The 19,121-nt window shown below is 44.0% G+C and overlaps 1 protein-coding gene across 5 annotated transcripts in view; it reads left to right on the top strand.

Annotated features, from left to right (window-relative positions):
• The window catches only part of CSGALNACT1 (chondroitin sulfate N-acetylgalactosaminyltransferase 1), a 306,262-nt gene that overhangs the window by 103,845 nt on the left and 183,296 nt on the right, over positions 1-19,121 (top strand). For 3 of the 5 annotated variants that reach the window (XR_004536554.1, XM_033915291.1, XM_033915269.1), the window contains exon 2: positions 9,808-9,920. The exons of the other annotated variants lie outside the window; for them this stretch is intronic. The gene's annotated coding sequence lies outside the window, so the exon portion shown is untranslated. The remainder of the gene's footprint in view (positions 1-9,807; positions 9,921-19,121) is intronic. 5 annotated transcript variants of the gene reach the window in all.

Below are 19,121 nucleotides of genomic sequence, written 5' to 3'. Positions count from 1 at the left end.
GATCAGACATTCCTTAACCAGCCAATGGGCTGCAGGGGCAGGTGGGAGCAGTTGCTGAGTAGAGGCAGCCTTTCTTCCGGCTTTCTCCTCTGTATCCCTAAAGTTTCAGCTCTGGTGCCAGTGTAGTGCTGGAAAGAATATTGGGGGTACCTATGACTGTATATATAGAAACATAGAAAGATGACGGCAGAAAAGGGCTATAGCCCATCAAGTCTGCCCACTCTACTGACCCACCCCATTAAGTCTCAGTACTAATGACCTATTTCCTAAACTCGACCCTCGTAAGGATCCCACTAGGGCATCCCATTTATTCTTAAAGTTAAGCACGCTGGTGGCCTTGATCACCTGCTCTGGAAGCTTGTTCCAGTGATTTACAACCCTTTCTGTGAAGAAATACTTCCTTACATCACTATCGAATTTCCCTCCTCTGAGTTTGAGCGGATGCCCCCTTGTGACCGAGGGTCCTTTGAGAAAGAAGATGTCTTCTTCCACCTCGACACGTCCCGTGATGTATTTAAATGTCTCAATCATGTCCCCCCTCTCCCTGCGTTCCTCCAGAGTGTAGAGCTGCAATTTGTTTAGTCTTTCTTCGTACGAGAGACCCTTGAGCCCCGAGATCATCCTAGTGGCCATCCGCTGAACCTACTCAACTCTAAGCACGTCTTTACGGTAATGTGGCCTCCAGAATTGCACACAGTACTCCAGATGAGGTCTCACCATGGTTCTGTACAGTGGCATTATGACTTCAGATTTGCGGCTAACGAAGCTTCTATTGATACATCCCATAAGTTGCCTTGCTTTGGATGAGGCCTTCTCCACTTGTTTGGCGGCCTTCATGTCTGCACTGATGATTACTCCCAAGTCTCTTTCTTCTGAAGTCCTAGCTAGTGTTTCTCCATTTAAGGTGTAAGGTTTGCATGGATTTCTGCTACCGAGATGCATAACCTTACATTTCTTAGCGTTGAAGCCCAGCTGCCAAGTCGAGGACCAGTTTTCCAACGTATGCAGATCCTGCGTCGTACTATCCTGCAGATTGCTTTCACTTACTATATTACATAGTTTGGTGTCATCACTCCACTGGTCACCTCCGATGTCTCAGAGAGGGTGCCGTTGACCATCACCCTCTGACGTCTTCCACTCAGCCAATCATTGACCCATGCAATTAGTATCTCACCTAACCCCATCGATTTCATCTTGTTTAATAGTCTACGGTGTGGGACGCTGTCGAAAGCCTTACTGAAATCCAAGTACACTATGTCCAGAGACTCTCCCGAGTCTAGCTTTCCTGTTACCCAATCAAAGAAGCTGATAAGATTGGATTGGCATGACCTACCCCTAGTGAATCCATGTTGACTAGGATCCCTTAGATTCCCCTCATCCAAAATCGTGTCTAATTTACATTTAAGTAGTGTTTCCATGAGTTTACACACTATTGATGTGAGACTCACTGGTCTGTAATTCGCAGCCTCCGCTCTGCAGCCCTTTTTGTGCAGAGGAACGACGTTAGCTGTTTTCCAGTCCAGGGGGACTCTCCCCGTACTTAGGGAGAGATTGAAGAGCATGGCTAATGGTTCCACCAGGACATCGCACAGCTCTCTGAGCACTTTGTCTGGTCCCATGGCTTTGCTCTTCTTGAGTCTTGACAGTTCGCTGTAAACATCAGCTGGTGAGAACTCAAAATTCTGAAATGGGTCTTCCTTGCTTGGCTTTGCTTCCAGCTGTGGCCCGTGTCCAGGTGCCTCGCAGGTAAAGACTGAGCAGAAGTAATCGTTCAGTAGTTTGGCTTTTTCGGAATCTGTTTCCACATAATTCCCGTCTGCTGTTCTAAGGCGTACTATCCCGTTTGTGTTCTTCTGCCTGTCACTAATATACCTGGAGAAGGATTTGTCCCCTTTCTTAATGTTCTTTGCTAGAGTTTCTTTCACTCGAAGTTTGGCCTCCCTGACTGCTGTTTTGACCGCTGCAGACCTTGCCTTGTATTCAATTTTAGCTTCTTTCTCCCCGGTGCGTTTTTATGAAAGAAATGCTCTTTTCTTGTCCTTGACTAGGTGTGAGACCTCATCAGTGAACCAAAGGGGTTTCTTCTTTCTTTGTTGTTTATTTACCGATTTTATGTAGCGGATAGTTGCTTCGTGTTGGACAGGCTGGGGCTCTTTACCCTGGAGAAGCGGAGACTGAGAGGGGACATGATAGAAACTTATAAAATCATGAAAGGCATAGAGAAGGTGGAGAGGGACAGATTCTTTAGACTAGCAGGGACAACTAAAACAAGAGGTCATTCAGAAAAACTGAGAGGAGACAGATTCATAACGAATGCAAGGAGGTTCTTCTTCACTCAGAGGGTGGTGGACACCTGGAACGCGCTTCCCGGAGAGGTGATAGGACAGAGTACAATTCTGGGGTTCAAAAAGGGACTGGATGATTTCCTGGAAGCAAAGGGAATAACAGGGTACAGATAGAGGTTTACCTTACAGGACATTGAGCGAATAGGGTATGGATATTTTAGGTTAGGTAGGGAACACTTTCAGGTCATGGACCTGGGGGGCCGCCACGGGAGCGGACTGCCGGGCACGATGGACCCCTGGTCTGACCCGGCAGAGGCAACGCTTATGTTCTTATGTTCTTATGTGTAGTGTCCTTTTCAGTGTTGACCACATAGCTTCCACATCATCTGTTGTTTCTTGAGCCTATAGCGTCTGGTGGACGAAATCACCCATGCTTTCGAAGTCAGTGCCCCAGAGCTAAGGAGGTGGGATTACCAGAGCCAAATTAACACTATATTGGGCCCTAGATAAACATATGAGGGCTGTTTTTGAAAAGTAATGAGACTGCCTCTGTTTTTCTTTCAAAGAAGTAAGACATGGCAATGCTGTGCTGGTTCTGTGAAGCTCATATATCGACATTTCTGAACCTGCTGTTGGACTGCCATAGTTTTCATTGTTGGGTCACTACAAGAGGAATAACATTGTACATTTTGTAATGGCAGATGAGGAAAATGTGTGTGATTTGAATTTTGTGTTATGCTTCCAATAACATTTCAAAGAGTTTCATTACCACTCTTTCCAAGTTTAATACAAAAAATGAATCACACACCTCTGGCGTACTCTCACAGACACGTCTTCCTCATTTGCCATGATGGAACATATGAAGTTCTTTCTCTCGCTGTGACCCAACAATGAAGACTACGGCAAGGTTCAGAAACATCGATGTACGAGCTTCACAAGAACCAGCACACTGTTGCCATGTCTACTTCTTGGAACAAAAAACAGAGGCGGTCATTACTTTTCAATCAGCCCTCCCTCTCTCCCCATTATGATATTTCACCTCTCTAGTAGCAGGGAAAAAGTGCAATAATAGTTTGTGAGTAAGCATGGGAACTATGAAAGCTTTGGAATCGGCCATGCTGGAGGCGGCCAAGTTCCTCAATTCAAAAGGAAAACCTCAGTCCTGGATTTCTACAACCCTATCCTGGTACATTATGGAACAGAAGCACTGATGTCAATTGGTGGTATAAGGGACTACATCCGGAACACTTAATTGGGCTATAAGTTCAAAAACAGGACTTGCTGAGTAACTTGGCAGCTATGCAGCAGTGGGCTGAGAAGGGAAGCTGGGCAAGTCATTTTCACTCCAGTGCCTCTGGTACAAACCAGAGATTCCGAGGGTAGACTTCTCAGGGTGAGATTTATTGGCAGTGTTTACAAGATATAAATTTACAAAGTTTTACAAGTGTAAAAAGGTTCACAAATGGAAAAAGCAAAATAAAATATTTAGGGTTTGTTTTTTTTAGGGCTGTAAGAAGATTAAAAATTTCAGTTGTGGTTAATACAATTAATATGTAATTTTTTAAAAGAAAATACAAAAAAAAAAAATCCTGAAATCTACTATTATTAATCATTTCTATAGTGCTACTTGACTTACGCAGTCCTGTACACATTATATGTAGGTCCCTAGTGAGCGCAGAATCTTAAGTTTATTGTACCTGGGACAATGGAGGGTTAAGTGACTTGCCAAAGGTCACAAGGAGTTGCCGTGGGAATTGAACCCAGTTTGCCAGGATCAAATCTTGCCACACTAACCAATAGGTTACTCCTCCACTCCTTTAGATTTCAAATGGGTCCCAGAGACACAGGAAAATGGCTAGCTTCTGGTCACACTCGGGTCATGATTCAGGATGCCACTGAATCCCAAACAAACCAGAAGACTACCTACTCCAGTAAAAATATCTGACCAAATCTATTTAGCAAAGCATTCAATGGCAGGAATCAACAATTTCAATCCTACAATTCCTCACAGAATAATTACCCTAGTCTTTAAAATAATTTTCATTCCAAATTAGCTGAAATAAAATAATTTGACTTCCAGGTTAGTTCACTTCGAAAAGGAGAAAGAAAGATCAAGAAAATGCACTTTTTCCTTAAACTTAAGTTATATCTCTTTCATCAGTGAAAATTAGATTTGCCTGACTATAGAAGGATGGCATTTGAAATGTTACATATTATTCCAGTGTAACCTAAGCCATAAATATTAAACACCTGCTCAATCGAATAAATTGACTCGTGACCAGTGCAGCAAACCAAAGAGATGTGGAGGACATTGAGCAGATACCATCTCTTATGCCAGGAAGCAATGAGGAAAGCGCTTCCCTGAGCCCTGGCAACTAGCCATCCTCCCCCTCCCTATCCATGGCAGCCAGTTGTGTCCATCCTCCCCTGGCCCTTTCACCTTGTGAGTCTGACCCCACTGACCAAGCCCCAATGCTCACGTGCTGCCCACCCCAACTTTTTACCTGGTGTCTTGCTCTTGTCCACTATGGTGGGAGGTGAGAGAGATGGGAACTGACAGCCGAAGCAGACAGGAGAATGGACGAACAAGCTGGAAATCTGATTGTCCAGAACACAGCGGTCCGCTTGATATTTGGATTGAAAAAAAGCGACCACGTCAGCCCCTACTACAGACTGCTGCATTGGCTGCCAGTCGAGGCACGAATAATATTCAAGTTCTCTTGCATATGTTTCAAGCTAGTCTGGGGACTAGCTCCTACATACTTGCTATCTCGCTTCATATTATACAGTCCCATAAGACAAACCAGAAATTGCAATCTATTTGCATATCCAAGCATTACCGGCTGTAAATAGAAAACCATTCTGGATAGAACTTTTATGTACCAAGCAAACAGACAACACTGGTTAGACAAATACATTAATGGAGCTAGACTGATCTACGTTGCTTTTAGAAAAGTCATAAAAACTGCCTTATTCAACAGATATATCACCTAAACATTACTCCAAACACAAATTCCAATTCCTTTTTTTCCTAATATGTCCCCTCTGAAAATTCTTACCAAATTGTATTCTGTAATTCGCTACTTTTTTCTAAAAGGGCCCCTCTGAAATTCTAAACAAACTATATATTGTAATTCGCTGCATTTTTAAGATACTGCATACTGTAATTTCACTAACTATCTGCATATTGTAACTCGCTGATTGTCCAGCTTTCTTCGATGTGCACCGCCTAGAAGTCGCACGATTGTGGCGGTATAGAAGAATAAAGTTATTATTATTATTATTATTATCTGCTGCTCTTACACTGAACCTGCCACTTCTTGGGGTCTGAAAGAATCTGTGGTGTCTGTGCTGCCGCTGACTCTTGTTGGAGCTTGATGTAACTTCCTGTTTCCGGGTCAGGGAGAGCCAACAGCAGCACACACATGCTCATTCCAGCCTGAGAAGCAGTGGGTATGGCACAAGAGCAGCAGGTTAGATAATAACAATTTTTTTTATCTGCATTAAAAAGATTTAGTTTACTAATCATGATATTTAACAGGTTAAAACCCCCCCCTTTACAAAACTGTAATGTGTTTTTTAGCGCCGGCCACGGCAGTAACAGCTCGGATGTTCATAGAATTTCTCTGAGCATTGGAGCTGTTACCGCTGTGGCTGGCGCTAAAAACCGTACTACAGTTTGTAAAAGGGGGAGGGGTTAAATCTGCAGCTTTAGGATTTTTTTTAATGCTTCTGAAAGGGATATATAGGCAGAGCAGATGCAGTATTAGGTCAGTGTTCAAGGAATTTGCCCAATTGATTTAATAGTTAATGGTGAATTCCTTCCTCCCTCCACTTTTGATTGTTTCTGGAGAGGACAGTCTTGTATAAATAAAGCTTTCCTCTAAAAATCTGAATGGGAACTGAGAGTTTCATTGGTACCTGTGCACATACTAAGTGGAGGGAATGTGCTTTCTTAGGCTTCATTGGCTGATGTCATGATTGTTGCAGTTTTCCAGGTCTTGAAGTGTCTAGGTATGTAGAAGCGATATTTCAGCCATCATGCTCTAGCTTTCTTCAGGGTATGCTGTGAAGTCTGTCTTTATATATAGTGGGTCCTTAAACTGCCTCAAATCACCTCAAGCCTCAGCCAATCAGGTTTGAGGACCCACTAAATATAAAGACAAACTGCAGACTAGAGAATGTAATGTAATGTAATTTATTTCTTATATACCGCTACATCCGTTAGGTTCTAAGCGGTTTACAGAAAATATACATTAAGACTAGAAATAAGAAAGGTACTTGAAAAATTCCCTTACTGTCCCGAAGGCTCACAATCTAACTAAAGTACCTGGAGGGTAATAGAGAAGTGAAAAGTAGAGTTAGAGGAAAAATAAACATTTTAACAAGACAGCATTGATCTAAATACTTTGGAAGGTAGAAGAGAGGAGAGAAAGGAATAGAAGCAGAAGGGGGAGCCGTTGAACAGTAGAATTCTGGAGAAATTTAAATGATAGAAATAGAACAAAACAAAGACAAAAGGCAAAACAATAGATAAGATTAAAGATAAATCATAAGCTGGAAAGAAAAATAAAATAAAACTTTGTCTTCAATCCACGGTTTCAGCGTCAGTGATGAAGTGGAGCAAGTAAGTTTAGGAGGAGCGATTGACGTTTCCAGAAAGGGCTTCTTCAGGGAAGAGACTTGGCAGACAGTCCCAGGATGCCTATGTCTCTTCCCCTGCGATGTTCTCCCATCCATGCATTCCCATAGTTGGACAAATTTTTTCCCCATCCCCGCAGTAACTCATTTTCCCCATCTTGTCCCCGTGAGTTTTCTCACTGTCCCTGTCCTTGCCTTATTCCTGTAATCTCTGCCTTAACCGCACAAGCCTCGAACACTTATGATTTTAAAGTGTTTGAGGCTTGTGCAATTGAGGACAGAGCTCACAGGAATGGTGCAGGGACAGGACGAGAAAATGAATTCCCATGGGGACAGGGAAAAATTTGTCTCTGTGTCATTCTGTACTGCAGACCTCACAGCGTACCTTGAATAAAGCACACAGCACGGCAGCTGAATTGTCGATTCTAGTTACCCAGACACAATGAGACCTGGAAAACGGCAGCAATCGTGACACCAGCCGTGGAAGCCTAAGAAAGTGCATTCCCTCTACTTAGTATGTGCACAGATACCAATGAACCTCTCCATTCCAGCCCAAATTTTCAGAGGAAAGATCTGTTTCCTACACAGCCCTAGAAGCTCAGCTCTTCCTTCCTACTACTACTACTATTAATTATTTCTATAGTGTTACCAGACGCACGCAGCGCTGTACAGAGTCCCAGAGTAAGAAAACAGTCCCTGCTCGAAAGAGCTTACAATTTAAACAGGCAAGACAGACAAACAGGATATCATGGATACAGTTAAGGGGAGCGATTAATCAGCTGGCTGGGTTGGAGGGCAGAGGCGCCTTCCCATTCGAGCTGGGGATTTATGGCCAGATTCTCAAAACTTTAGCGCCGTTGCTAAACTGGTTTCAGTTTATCCTGCATGCATTTTAGTGGCAGATTATCAAAACGGCTTATCTCGGTCTTTAGCGAGCTTTCTAGGAGTTTCTAATACTGCCATGCAAATGGGTTCTTCAACATTGAAATTAGCACTCCGGTGGATTCTTAAAAATTGCCTACCCATTCTCCAAGAGCAGCGTTGGCTTTTGGCAACAAAAATCAACAACTGGTCCAGGGATGCTGGTACAGTGACAACACTGTTAAAAGTGCATCTTATAGCATGTGTTTTCACTGTGCATTATAGCCCCCTTTGGCAGCGGGAGAGATGCTGCCTCTCCAGTTGCTAACCAACACCACCCTCTGGCAGCAGGAGAGATGCCCAATGTCTCTCGCCACCAACCAACACTCCCCCAACTCCCTTCAGCAGTGGGAGAGATGCCTGATAACCCCCTCTGGTCAGCTGGCCTGCCTCTTCAAAAATGGCAGGCTTTCTCATCCCTAGTGCATTTTGGGATGCACTGGGAAGGGGCCTATGGGTGGGGCCCTATGCATCTGGGCAGATCAGAGTCTTAGGCTTCTCCCTGGTGCATCTGAGGAGGGGTCTGAGGATGATTGGCCTAGATGCATAAGGTCTCTCGCACAGGAGGGGCTTTAAACACACTGGGCCAATCAGAGGCTCAGGTCCCTCCCCGGTGCATCCCAGAATGCACCGGGGATGAGAGCCCACCATTTTGAAGAGGCAGGCCAGCTGGCCAGAGGGAGTAGGCATTCCTCCAGCCAGCCATCTAACCAAGGTAAGGGGGAGAGTGCATGGATCATTGGAGCGAGGGGGGGGGGGTGTTGTGTGGTGACGGGAGAGCATGGGCATCTTTCCCGCTGCTGAGAGGTGTTTGCGGGTGTGTTAGTTGGTGGTGGGAATAGTGGGCATCTCTCCCACTGTCCGGTGGAGGGTTGCTTGTCCTGGTGGCTTGAGTTTTTGTTTTTTGCGTTTATTCTGTGCATGTGCCCATTGCTATCACCAGCAATGGGCACATGCAAACTTAGTGAATTTTCATTATTCTCCGCCAAGCTCATTTATACAAGTGTTTTTTGGAGAATGACTCGCTGTTTTAAAATCAGTACTATAACAGCTGTGACAGTGGCCCACCTGTTTTTTATGTGGATTTTTGAGAATCTAGCCCTCGGTGAATCCCCTGAAGGCCCTGACCACAGCCACTGGCATCTTGTGAACTTTGATGCTAAAAAACAGACTTTCAGAACGGACCAAGAAGAGTAAATAACATAGTAAATAATGACAGATAAAGACCAAAGTGCTTGGTAATAGTCATTCTTTAGCTACCATATATTACCATTTATTTATCAATGACACAGTTGCCTCCAGAATTATAAATGCATCTAAGCTAATAGTAGTGAGAACATAAAGTGTGTAACTAGAGATTTTTTTTTATGTCTGAATTTTTCTGAAAACCTTTTATTACTACCTTGTCTCGCAGCCTACTTTTAAAACTAAAGGATTCTTTCTGGAGCTGAAGTTAAGATGTCATTGGCTTGTTAACATATAATGAAACAGTGGTGGGAGTGCAATAGCCTGCCAACTTCCTCTTAAGAGGAGAGGTTTACAGGAAGTACTGCATTTCCCCCTGATATTTATTGTACTGGTGGCAAGGAATTGGGATACTTACAGCATGAACATTAATGGAAAACCAATGAATTTAGCACCACAGCACAAGAGATGTGAAAAGTATTCAAGAAGGGAAAATTAAGTAGCTTTTTGTACTGACTGTATTTCTTAAAATAGAAACCTGCATGCTTACTTTCCCCTCTCCAGCAAAAGAATCCCACACAGGCCTGCAGTCATGCGTGCATTTGTCAGTCAGATGATAACTGGTGTTTTTACAAGTGCATTACATATTTATTGTAAAGTGTCTGCAGAACAGGAGCAATTCCTTAAGTGCTGGCACAAGAAAAGACGAGGTAATTGCCTCTCTGTGGGAGGAGTTAGCTGTAGGTCACTTTTTACTTAATGTGTTCCATCACAGAGAGGCGTTGCCATTTCTTTTACTGGGGACGGTACATGAGAACAAGCTCAGAGAAACAAGTATTTACTGCCACGGAGCCAGCTGAGAACACATCGGGTAGCCTTCTCCCTGAAGTAAGTGTCTAACTCATCTCTAAGTGCAGCATAGGTTTGGTTTTGAATAAGAGCATAACCATTACAGTGTTTGAATTCTGACTCGCAGCTCTAAACTATGCTTATGTAGGATTAAGGTAGTCTGAGTGAGAGAATTCAGACTCCACTTTTGATTAGAATAAGCTTTGCCTACTCTTTTGGTGGCACAGTGAAAGGAGCCAGTACAGAGATTCTAACTGACTCATTAAGAGCATATCACACTGATTTGAAGGCTTTCTTGCTGTCTTACACTGAGCACCTTCTCTCATTCATCAGAGCAGTGTCTCTCAAACTGTGTGCCATGGCACAGTGGTGTGCCCCAAAGAGATTCCGGGTGTGCCAAGAGAGATTCCAGAATTATACTTTACAGTGGTACCTCGGTTTACGAGTGCACCGGTTTGCGAGTGTTTTGCAAGACGAGCAAAACATTTGCAAAATCGGCGCCTCAGAAACTGAGCGTGGCTCGATTTACGAGCGCCCCCCCGCGATCCGGCACCCTTCCCCCGTGATCTGGCACCCCCTCCGCTGTGATTGGGCACCCCCACCCCCCGTCACAATCTGGCACCCCCCCCCCCCCGACGCGATTGGGCACCCCCCCGCCACTTCTTACCGTGATCTGGGCACCGGCACCAGCATGTCCTGTGCTTGGTGCCAGTGCCCGAAGATCGGCCTCCTCTTCTGCTGGGCCTTGAGCATCTGTTCATGCTCAAGGCCTGCGAGTTCACCGTGCCCATTCACGGTGGGAGGGGGGGTGCCCAATCATGTCAGGGGGGGTGCCGGATCGCGGGGAGGAGGGTGCCGGATCGCAGGGGGGGGCTTCAGGGGGAGCAATGCTGGTTCTCGTGGGGGGGGGGAACCTATCAGAGCGAGTTTCCATTATTTCCTATGGGGAAATTCGCTTTGATAAAAGAGCATTTTGGATTACGAGCATGCTTCTGGAACGGATTATGCTCGTAATCCAAGGTACCACTGTATTTTTAAAAATTCCTTTCATAAGTATACACTACAATAGATGACATAAACATTGCAAATGCAAGGGTCTGCCAATGTTATGAGCGACTGTGTACATAAGGATACAACTGCCCAGACAAGTATTGTTCATTGATGTGATTAGTCCTTGAAAACTAATGGCAAGTAATTTTATTTTATTTATTTATTTTTTGCAGTAGTTATCCTAACTTGAGCAACAAAGCAATCAAGGCTTTGTTATCACTTGGATCTTTTGCAAACTTGTCTTTCAGCTCTGACAGAAATTAAATCATAAAAAAATGATGAAGATAAAGGCCAAATGGCCCATCCAGTCGTGCCTATCCCATACTTTATTGAAAAAAGAGAATGACTGCAGATGGTGGATGATGAAATGCATGTTTGCTTGTCAACTATCGAGCTGCATTTTGAGTTAATTTGCACTCAAAAACAAGCACATTCATCACATTGATTAGCAATTCTATCACCGTTGTTGCTATTACCCATACATAGCTTAATGAACTTTAAATAAATAACTCTCAGATTTAATTTTTGTTGGTTCTGCAATTTTATAAGTTCAATTATAATGTGCTGCGAAAAACATTTGTTCTGTTTAATGTGCTGGAGCTAAAAATGTTTGAGAGACACTGCATTAGAGTCTCATTGATTTCATGAGAGGCAAGCCTAAGAGGAGAAATACCAAGTGGACCAGCCAGTAGGAAGAAATGAAGGATGATTTCCAAAACCTATTAAGTACGTTTAAAAAAAAAAAGAAGTCATACTGAAAATAGAATGCCTTAATAGATAGCCATAGAATGTGTGAAATTTGCACTAAAAGGCATCTATTAGCAAGGTATATGAAACAAATTTGTAATGTTGGCTAGAATTATTGAAAATAAAACTTTCATTTATCCAGAAAACAGCCTTCCCTTGCCAATTTCTTTTTCTCTGTTCCTACAAGTGCATGTGCTCTGAAAGCCCCCAAATTCTGTATATGGCTCATTAAGTTGTATGCACAGCCAATTTGCGCACACAGCAGATATAATTCAACATAAAACTTAACAGTTTTGTTAACAGCATAACAGTAGTAAAAAGACCAAATATAAACATAAACGCAATAAATGAGGTAAAATTAAAAATCAATAAATTGAAACTTAATATTAGGATTACCATGAAACAGTTTCAAAAATATACATTAACAGCACTGAAATTCAAATAAGAGAGATATAATACATACTAAAAGGGAGATATAACATTTATGAAGCATCTAATAAGTACAAATCAGAATATTCAAATAACATAGTACATATGACGCTAATGCTTTTCTATAATACAGCTTATCCTATGGCCAAGGGGTCAAATGCAGATATTAGATGGGGACAAGATGGGTGATACAGAGTGCTTTGGGATAAACAGATGGGAGATTAAATTCAAGGCAAGTTGTTTATGCAGTTAAACAAGGTATAAAGAACTGATTTAGTTAGTATGTGTGGCAAGCTAATCCTGGTGCAGAATAAGTATATAGTCAAACATCCTATGTATTAAAGGCTTGGGGAAAGAGCCAAGTTTTCACCTGCTTCTTGAAGTACAGGTAGTCTGGAGTTAGACATAGCTCCTCTGGGAGTAAATTTCAGGGCATGGGGCCACTCCTGAGAAGGCTCGCTGGTGGAAATCACATCGTACAATTTCTTTTGATGAGGGTATAGATAGTGATGCTCCTTGAAAGGACTTCAGAGATCTGAATTATGTATAAAGGGCTAGCATATTCTTTAAGTATTCTGGCCCATTAGCGCGGCTTTGTAAAAGGAGCCCTAGGAGTTGGAGCTGTTTAATGCTTTTATTTATTTCTCTTCCATCAAACAGAGTGACTGGGATTCGAACCAGCAACATTAGGATAGAAGGGTATAGGTTTAACCAGTGTGCTACAGAGTGAGCTAGCAAGCTGCGTCGTAATTGTAAAACCGGGTCTTATAGGCTTTGTAAGGAAGTCTACTTTTGAGCACAGTTTAGGCTTCAGATAGACCTGAGTTCTATGGACGGAACTTAGGCACTCTTTGGATGTCCTTAATGTGATCTGCTAAATAGCTCTCTGGGTTTTTATTTTTGCTTTATTAAGCTCAAAATACATTTAATAAGCCACCACATAAACAGGGCACATCAATACAAAGATGCAAAATCTTCTATTTTTCTGGGCAAACAGCAATGTTATTTGCTAATTATATATCACAGTCTATCACAGAGGTTCCTCTGACAAAGTTAAGTGTCTTGTCATTCTAATTGAATATTTTTTGGAAAATGATTAGACTGTGATACACAGCACTTAAAGGTGTTTGAAGGCACTTTAAGCATATGCAATGATTGGGTGGTCAGGCGATATTCTTGGGGTAAATACCCCTTGTTTTTGCCTCTATGTCTCTGAGCATATTCAGCCTTTGAATTATATGTATCTGAGAAGTCTAATGCTTATGTGCACAAGGTTGTTAATCTTTTTAGAGGAGTGACCTTTATTCTTGATATTCAACCAGTTTGGTACACCCTCAATCACAAATGGTGATTAATTTTTTCCCTTATTAACTCAAAACAAGCCCCACACGGACAAACGATACACACACCCAGCAACAACCAACAACATTCACACTCCCCAAAGAGAAAGGGAAAAAGGAAAAAGAAAAGAAGTGGAGAAAAAGGCCTCAGTTCAGCTTCATCTGGCCAAAAAAACTCCACTCCTACAAAAGCTGTTTATGTGTAAATGCTGAAAAATAGTCCAAGAAAACAGGGCAACTAAAGTAGTCTGCCAGGTGGTATCAAACAGAACGCCTAATACAGATGAAAGTCAGTGGGTGGGGCTTGTTTTGAGTTAATAAGGGATATATTCGGGCCCTAATCCTTGAGTATTTATTTTTAGTAGGATTAATTTTTCCCCCCATTGATATTTTGACTGAGTATATTGTAGTACTGCATGCTTGTGTATGCAACATTATTCACTTGGTGCAGTTTGTAGGAGTCGCAAAAAATTTCAGGAGTTGACCATACTCTGGAGAAAATGGACTTAAGACATCCACCTAGTTTTTAATGAGGAAACTTGTCCTCAGAATGGTTATGTCATTGAATAATGAGATATATTTCATAGAAAATAAAACGTGGAAAATAGAGGGTGTGATTATAAGGGTTATTTTGTCAGTTTAGAGCTCCTTTTACAAAGGTGCGCTAGCGTTTTTAGTGCACGCACAGGATTAGCATGTGCTATAGTGTGCGATAGACGAAAAAATACCGCCTGCTTAAAAGAAGGCGGTAGCGGCTAGCACGTGCGGCATGCGCTAAAACCATTAGCATACCTTTGTAAAAGGAGCCCTTGGTGTCTGAGGAAATATGTGGTAACCTAGATTCCTTAGCAACAGAGCAGATGAATCCAGAGACCAATGGGATAGCCCACATCTACCAGCAGGCGGAGATAGAGAAACTGATTAACAGGTGGTCCTATTGGCTGGCACTCCTCCTAGATCTTCAGTATGCTCTATCTCCCAGCAGGTGATGGTCGCTATTCAACCAGCTCCTGGATTCTGGCTGTGGCTGGAAACTCATTTTCTCCTGTTGAGATTTTCTCTTCAGTGAGCTTACAATTCTATTTCTCCTGTTGAGATTTTTCTCTTCAGTGAGACAGGGGTGTCCGGCTGAACGGTGCCGGCTTTAGGGGTTACACCTGGGCCCCCCAGGTCCCTGCCTCAACCTCCTTCCTATGACAGAGGGTCTATCTGGATCTCTATTTTTTTCTTCTTTCCCCCCAACCCCCCCCAAAAAAAATCCACATTTGCTATCCATGATTGGCCACTCTTAGTGGTGCTCAACCGGTTCCTACCGGCGTCTACCAGCCCTGTAAGCCGGGTTGTGAGTATTCCTTTTTACATTGCAATTGCGGGTTATATTTTCTCATGGTGTTGGGCCTGTGAGTTTTGTTTTGATGTCTTAGCGCTGCAGGTTTTGTTGTTGGTGTTACGTTTTGTACTTCTGGGGACACGGCAGCTGTGCGGTCGCGTGGTTCACCTGATATTTAATTTTTTTCTCAACCGCTAAGCTTTGTTGGGCGGTACATATTTTGTAGTTTGTGGAAAATATTTTGGGGGGGATTGTGTGGATATGTTTAAGTGGAGAGCCCCAGAGTTATAGTTTGGGCTCGGTTGGATGAGCCGGTGCCTTCCCGTGCGCGGGAGACGCGAGCTTGTTTTCATGTGGGGGCGGGGGAGTCCTCACATTTGCAGCCTGTTTCACTGAGGCTGCCCTTTGCACAGTGTGTGCTGCGGCTGTGGTCGGGGTGCAACAGGATGGACGCTATTTGTGGAACCAGTGCCTTTCAGCAGGCTGGTGGATCGCGCTTGTGCTCCGACGCTGGCAGACGCGCCGTGGCGTTCTTGGGGTCTGTTTCGGTGGCTTCTTTCTCTCTGCGCCTTCTGCGGTCTTCCTGTTTTTACAAAACAGTTGAATGAGGCTGGCAAAACAGGCACATGCTTGTTATCTTGCTCTGCCGAGCGCGCCACTGCGTGGATAGAGTTTTCCACTTGCCGCAGCTGTGTTTGATTCTCCAGCTGGTAAGTTGTTTTAACTGTAGGCTGGGAGCTGCTGTCTTACAGCGAGCAAGAGGCTTGCGCTCCTGCGCTGGTGGGGACACCACATCGTTCAGTACGCTTCTTTTGTAGCTGGCTTATATTGGCGTCTGCCGCAGCTTCTATGCTTTCAAAGTCAGATGCGTCGGAAGTTGCTAGCAGTTTTTCTGCTTTAATGAGACATTGGGGCTCAGTGTGTGGAGGTCTCCCGAGTTGCTTGATTTGCTGCGATTGCGTTATCTCCTGTGGGAGTCTCTGCAGGTCCGTTAGAGAGAGAATCGGCTCTATGCTTAACCACCCAGTATCGGCTTAAATCTGTACTGGGTTGGGAGAAAGCGACTCAATGTACAACTTAGGTCAGTCGCAGGAGAGTTCCCGGTGTTTCATTAGGGTATCTCTTTATCTCTCTTGAGGTCTCCAACAGGTGAGACTATGTATGTTTGGCTGTTTCCTTAATATTGGTGCCATTTGTGCAGCGCTGAATGTGTCTGGTGGCGCTATAGAAATGTTCCTGCACATTTGAAGCAGTTCTAGGGGCATATTGGCTATTTCCGATTTCCGGCGGGCAAGTCTTTCTTTTTCTGTTATAGCATAATAGGGTCTACTGCCGGGATGTTCCATCTTTTGCCTTCCCTGGGCCGCATTGAACAACAAACACAACCCCCCCCCCCAAAAAAAAAAAAATTCTTCACTAAGAAGTTACTCTTTAAGGGCAGTTGTATTTTGGAGAAGCTTGCATGCTGTTTTCCGATCGCACAGGCTGCCGCAGATTACTCGTAATCGTGATTATGTTGCAGGACTAGTATGTTCTTAGGAGAGTTCCTTTCTTCTATTCAGAACTTACAACTCTCCTCCAGCTCGTTATCTGCAGAAAGGGAGATATGGTAGTATCAGGTTCCGGACCTTTGAATTCTTTTCTCCCATTTCAGATTCTTTCTGGGTGTCACTGTGTATTGAGTATCCAAACATGACGCTGGTGCGAGATCCACTTCCAGGGTAGCTAGAACTTGGGACAGTAGTTTCTGCTCTCACAGAACTAGGAGTTGTTATTCCATTTGCTTTATGGTACCCAAGAAGGGGGAATTGGTCAGCCTGGCGATGGATTTCATATGGGTCACTTAGTTTCTCAGAGTTTGACATTGCATAAGGAAAACCGTGAGATTCTTTGTATGTATTCTCATGTGACCACCATGGCAGCAGTTTCTTCGCTTAGTTGTTCTCGAGCGGCGCTTTCTGTTTAAGCGGACATCATTTGGCCTAGCCATGGTTCCACTAACATTTTAGTAGATGCTGGTGGTAGTGCTAGCATTTGGTCGTATAGAGGTGCTTTATTCCTTGGACTGCTGGTTGATTTGGCCATTTTCCAGCTAGGTCATTTAACAAACGCACTTGGGGGATTTCTTTTCTTCATTCTTTGGATGTGCATGTTCAAACTTCCACAGAGTTCTCTTGTTCTATGCCACATATTGAACTATCTGGGGATGTTGTTAGTCACGTATGAGAGGGGTATGTTTCTTCCAAGGGACTGGGGCGACAAGTTACGATCTCAGGTTTCCCTTCTTCTTCTTCAGTCACCAAGTGCATGTGTATGGGATTCTGTACAGGTTCTAGGATATATGGTGGTGTCTCCACTGGGAACTTCAGCTCGCTTTCACGTGACCACACTGCAGCAGTCGCTTTTTTGTTCCGGTGGTTCATGATATCTCACAGGTTCATCAGGATATCTAGTCAGCCCCTCAAGCCTCGCTCAATGTAATTTGTCGGCTCAACAAGACTAATCTTTTCAAGGCATGCCTTGGTCTTTGCTGGACTGATGCATAGTCACCCACCATCCAAGGCTGTCGGGTTGGGGGGCTCGGTGCCTTTAATCCTCAGTGCAAGGAGTCTAGTATTACCAGGTGACTCGGCACTTGTTCATTCTTCTGGGCTGCAGCATGGTCTGGCAGCCGTTTCCTGAGTTTCAGGGGTTCGGGAGTTTCGGACCATTCTTCCGGCATGGCGATACATGTCTTTTAGGAAAGTGTTCTTGTGGTGATGTTTCCCCACGGATAGGACAGTATGTGATGTGCTCGGTTGGGTGAGTACAGTTCTGGTCTCCTTCCATGGGTGGAATCTCGTCTTCCTCTTCTGTCTATGCGTCATTTTACAGGACAGGAAAAGGGTTTGGATAGCCTTTCTCACCACAAAATCTGAGCAGTGACCGTCTTTTGTCTGTTAAAATGTACAGCGCAGAGCTCGTCTTTCAGTGCTTTGCAAGTACATATAGTAGTAGGACTAAAATCTTCTACATCCTGGAATTTGGGAGCTATTCACTCAAGCATTCCAGCTCTTTGTATAAGGGTGAGATCTCCTTGAGCTGGACCTCATGGCCTCATCTCGAAATTCCCAGTTTTCTAGTTCCTTCTGCGGACGCGGGAAGTGGCAGTCAGAGGGGGTAGCAGCTTGCTTCTTCCTCACCTCTGGTTTCTCTTTTTTATGTGTTTTCCCCTGGCAGTTGATTGGATGGATTTGTTATCTCTAGCTTGCTTTCAGGGTACTGTAATACGAGAATCTCTGGATTGGCTGCGCCCTCCTAGCTATGCGGATCTGATGTGTCTTTCAACGGCCACTCTGTTGTGATTCCTGGTACTTCTGAATTTACTCACCTAGGGTCCGCTCAACATGGTTATCCGTCCTCCTTTGGTGTTTGGCCCGGGCTTTTGATATGTCATGGGTGACGTATATGGGTTGTACGAAGCAGGTCCTTTCTTCTCTTCTTCAGGCGTTACAGACATCTCCTTCACCTGTGGCTTAGGCTCCAGTTTGGAGGCTTTTCCTTTCTTGGGTGTTTCTCTGCCTTGGCACTCTGCCTGGCTTTTAGGTTTTCTGTTCTTTCCTTTTTGGCAGAGTTCTTTTTTGGCACAAGTGTATTGCCAAGGGCTTAGCGTTCAATTCCTTTCAGCTTCAAGTACCATTCTTAGCTTGTTACAAGGGCTAGGTATCTTGCTCTTCGCTTGCTTCTCAGCTTTATGTAGTTCAGTTCCTAAACGGAGCACGGTATATTCGTACACCTCTTAGAAAGCCCTGTCCGGAGTACAGTCGTAGGGTACTTCTTCGCAGTTTACCGAAGGTTTCCTTTCATCCTTGTCTTTTGAGACTATAAAAGGCTGTGCCGTTGAACACGGGATTTCTTGTGGCAGTGGCTTCAACTCGGCAGTTTTCTGAGTTGCAGACCTTGTTCGGTGGGGATTCCTATTTCTGATTTCTGAAATCTGGGGGGGGACAGTTTGGACGGTACCACAATTTCTTTCTAAGGAGGTGTCATCCTTTCTTTTATGCCACTCTCACTTTTCCTTCCTTCTTCCTGGGAGGAGAAATGGGTAGACGTGCTTTTATTCGCTGCATTTTTTTAAAGTGCGTAGCGTTCTCTGTGAGCTAGGTTTCTAACGACTTTTAGTTGTTTAGATTCCTTTTTTTGTATTCTTCAAGGGATGCCTTGAATATATGGCGGCATCCAGAGCCTCCGTTGCTCGATGGGTCCGGGAGGACATTCTTTACGCTTGCTTGATGGCAGGAACGGGGTTGGCGGAAGCCCTTCATGACCGTTCCGCCAGAGCGATGGCTTCTTCTTGGACTCGGC

The sequence above is a fragment of the Geotrypetes seraphini genome, chromosome 1 (assembly GCF_902459505.1).
Source record: "Geotrypetes seraphini chromosome 1, aGeoSer1.1, whole genome shotgun sequence".
Lineage (NCBI taxonomy): Eukaryota > Metazoa > Chordata > Amphibia > Gymnophiona > Dermophiidae > Geotrypetes > Geotrypetes seraphini.
Note: the sequence above shows the minus strand (reverse complement) of the source record. Positions and strands in the feature narration are given on the sequence as shown.